Raw genomic sequence first — 4741 nt, 5'->3', positions numbered from 1 at the left:
TTTTGGCAGTTAAGCTGCGGCGTCTAAATTTGTGCTCTTTGTTATCTTAAATGCAATAATCTTGGCTGGATTTTTGGCAATACTTATTTATTTTTATTTATAGAATTCATATATCTGAACTGCGTCGAGTTCAAGACTTTGTATATAAAATCACAGGGACACTCGAAATGGTAGAATTATATTAGCAAAAGACATAGTAAAAAGTAGTTCTTTTTGAAAAAAAAAAAAATATATATATATATATATATATATATATATATATATGTATATATATGTTATATGTATGTATATTTCTTCAGCTTGTTTGTACTTTGAACAGTTCACGATATCTCATATATGATTTTGTGGTGCATTTCCTTTACTATCTTGTGCTGAGGACTCTTCTATTTTGCCTGTAATCTATTCTGACTATAATGTTTAGGTTTATCTATTATAGAAGTTCTTAATATGTGATGTCCAGGTTCTAAATAATCAAAAATAAACCTAGTATTGTAGAAAAATTACGCTTTACCATAGATTTATATGGTACCTAGTTCCCTATCAATATTCAATCTATGGGGCGTGGACAACTCTTGATAAAAATAAGGTATGTTGAAGTAAAACGAGTTGTATAAAATAAACATCTTAATAAAAATGCAATTCTGTTACATCTAAGATAAAAAACAGCGTACGTATAGTTCAGCTTTATTAGATATATCAACGAGTGAAATATCCCATTCAGCATCACAAATAAGCATATAAATATTTGACTTTCGGTTATCATACTGTAAAAATTAAACAGCCCACAGCACATAACAAACATCCAACATATCAAACAACCAACTATTTTAAAAAGTTGTTTAGTTCTGTTCATTTTCTGGTATTTTTGTGCTATTTTTCTAAAATTTGCCATCAGCCCCTTACCCCACAGGTGCCACACACATCCAATTATATATATTATAATTTATATATTGAATATATATTATTTAACATAATCATTTACTTTATGAGATTGAAAAAAGATTTAAAGCCACTGATTTTAGACAACTCTATAATCTTATGCAGTGTTTGCCTCGACAATAGTAAATATCATGATCCCTTGTATCCAGATATTAGTTGGCGTTCAAGGTTCAAGCACCTGATTAATGCGGAGTGGAACGTTATGTAATTTAATCACAATTGATTAACAGCTAATCTTAAGTGATTAAACACAGATTTGTGTAACAATTTGCCAAAATAATGATTCGAATACACTTACATAAATAAAGATCAACAGAAACATGTTTATGTGGTTTCCATGTAGAGAATCTAACAATCGTACTCAATTTTGACGCTATTCATAAAAAACTACATTTTTTTAATTTAAAGAGAGTTCTATATTCAACGTTGCATCTTAAGATTATCAATTTTGAATAAAGAGTTGCCTGAAGAAGTTTCAAGATAAGAGATAAAACAAATTATGACATTAAAAATAGATGTGTTCTACCAATAATGTGTATGTATTCCTAAGCTCTGTGTCAGTAAATAACTGAATGAGTTTAAATTTAAAGAAACTATTATCCTTGAATCGGACACATGCAAAATCACATGCATCAACCTTCTACCTTGTACTTGCGTATACGTATTTTAAATGGATGCATAATGCATATATATGTGCATAATCTATTCATATAAGTAAATCAATTAACCGAACATCCTTGAGACGCAAAATGCGCATTACATAACGAAATGTTTCCTTATCACCGGCTAATTGCACTATTGTAATGCAATAATTAGATGGATTAATGGAAATATTAAGGAAAATTAGCACAGGATAACGGTTTGTTATGGAAATAACTAAAAATGAACTATGATGTTAAGTTTTATAATGATCATGTATATTATTGTTCGAATTAAGTATTTTTTTATATCCACATATAAAATGCATTTCAAAAAAGGACCACCTAAACCCTTATACTGGCGAGTAGTACACAATAATAGATCACTAAATAATAAAAAAAACTATTTTACAAAAAATCAATTAATTTAATAAATATTCAAAATCTGATTATGTTCTCTTTTGACAAAGCTTCATAAAAAACGGAAATGTGTTATTTGTTTGGATGTAAAAGTCGATTCGGACCGTTTTGTTCCGCCCTACCCTATGTATGTATGTATATATATGTGTGTATATTATTATTATCCATCTATGTGTTCAGAATACGTAATCGTATTTATATCTGATAATTATTACTGCATGATGCAACCCATTAAATTCTGCTTAGTCATTAATTTTTCCGTAGATAATAATGTCGTGCGATTCAGTGTAATAGATTATGATGCCATTATAAAGTATTAATTTTAATACTAGATTTTTAGCAAAAAATGCATTTTGTAAATGCATAATAGTTAATATTTATTAATCTATATCAAAGCAAAACTGTTTTGAAATATAATTATAAACGCGCTTCTGCCAATATTGGCGCATTATTAGTAATATTGGCCTAAGATTTAAATATTGCGCCACGATTCACTTCCGATGTGACCACGTTTCATTTCAATAATGGCGCAATATTGATGATATTGGCTCAAGATTTAAATATGGCGCCACGATTTATTACCGATGTGGCCACGATTCATTTCTACTGAGGATAGTCAAGTTATAAATTATAGTATAGTATTTTTCTGTTTATTATTATTGATAAATTATATCTAAATCTATTTTAGGCCCAATATTTCCATTATATTATGGAATTTAATTTATTTTCCTCAAAGTGAGACCCATTCCAAGTGTTCTTGAATAATTCCGCACCAATTCAGAGATCATTCTGTTCTAATCAAGGTACGACCGTGTTATCACGGATTGTCCTATTAACAAGGACATCACTTGTGATACTATTATTATATAAAATCATTATCATCATAGAATACCATGTATTATTATCGTAGTCACATATACAAGCTGATATGAGAATAATTCCCAAGTGCAGTATAACCTCAAATAATCGAAGACTGAAGATAATAATTTCATTATATTTCATATTGATTATTCACTTATTATAAAAAGAAGTTCTTGCAAAAATTCCCTTATATTGATATATTCAAATAATGACTACCTAATATTATCCCAACCTAGTAAATTGTTCTCTAGAACAATTTCATACAACATCATTACTGTTCTCAATGAAGTACAATATTATTTTCTTAAAATTCTTGTTCTATTTTACAAATCGTATATGATATTACGATTACGTTATTACCAATATGGGACTCTATATATATTTCTCCGACAAAAAACACATTTTCAAAATTAATTTGATTGCTATCAATATACCATAAGATCTATTGTTAAAATATTTCATCACATTAAAAGCATAACAGTAACTGAAAGCTTATTATTCTTATTGTAGAATGGGACCATTACTATCTTATTGAGGTAGGTACATAAAAACACTGTTGTTTTGCAAATATTCATTAAATATTCTTATTGAAATCAATTCAAAACATAATTATACAGAATAGTTCATAATACTAATCACGATTTTTTTAATCTAGAATGCATTTTACAAACGCGTATTATTTACATAATTCGACTAGGAACTAACGAATGCAAAATAGCAGCATAACTCAATATAAATTGAAGGAATAATTGTGTATTAAAAAACTTATAATTAACGTTTGAACGTCAATTGTATACAAATGTTTACAAGGCAAAGGTCAAATAGTGAATTGAATATTTTCTTTGTAATAGGTAATGGTAATAAAACCTGTGATGTAAGAAAAAATCATATGGGAGCTACAAAATTTGAAAAATTAATTTACAGATTTTTTTATTTAGAGTAAAATCATCCCTAAAGCGTATCTATTCATTTTTGCACAAAAGGTACAATATATAGATTATTTTATAAACTGGCGTTTATTACAAAGTTACATATAATAATATAAATTTTAGAACATCGACTAAACTTTAAGTAGTTAATTCGACTAAATTTTAAGTAGTTATATCTATTATATCTTTTTGAAGTATATTCCATTTTTATAGATAATTTTTCCGAAACTGTTACCTTCATCTCGTCAAAATTCCAAAATAGTGATCAATCTAAAAATATCGATCCGATATCAATTATCTTTGAAATATTTATAAAAGAATTTAATCACTTTAAAAATACCAAATTTTTACCTTCAAATGAATTGATAAAAAACTAAAAATAATTAGAATAAAGGTTAAGATAAAATGATCATTATTTAATAAATCGGGTGATGTCTAATCAGAAAAATGTGAAAAATGAGTTTTACAAAAGCAGGTCAATATTTTAGGAGACAAATACAAAATCATATTTGGAATATTAATAAATTTGTAATTACAATAGGTTTTAAACACAAAAAATAAACTTTCAGTAATTATAATAGTAGATTTAATTTGAATCAAGGAAGCTCACAAATCCTCTACCATTACCAACTACCATTATCATTCCAGGGCATGTTACTTTTGATGGGAAACATATTTTCTATCATAACTTTTTAAATATTTTTAATACATATTTTCAAATCAAGATGGATATAAATGATGCAAATTATCTGACGGGATCAAACCGTGTGCCTTGTAGACATAAGACAACTCTTCTCCACGAACTACCTGTAACAATTACAGTAAACCTATTTACCAAGTGATTCCAAGAAAATTCCGAAACAAAAAATTCACAAAAATATAAAAACGATCAAATTTTCATAAATATATTAAATAGACAATAACTGTATGTATATATTAATATAAATAATCTAC

Source organism: Ctenocephalides felis, unplaced genomic scaffold, assembly GCF_003426905.1.
Source record: "Ctenocephalides felis isolate EL2017-DRISC unplaced genomic scaffold, ASM342690v1 CF-g0.4_SCAFFOLD_03570, whole genome shotgun sequence".
NCBI lineage: Eukaryota > Metazoa > Arthropoda > Insecta > Siphonaptera > Pulicidae > Ctenocephalides > Ctenocephalides felis.
The sequence above is the reverse complement of the archived record's forward strand: the minus strand, read 5'-3'. Positions refer to the sequence as shown.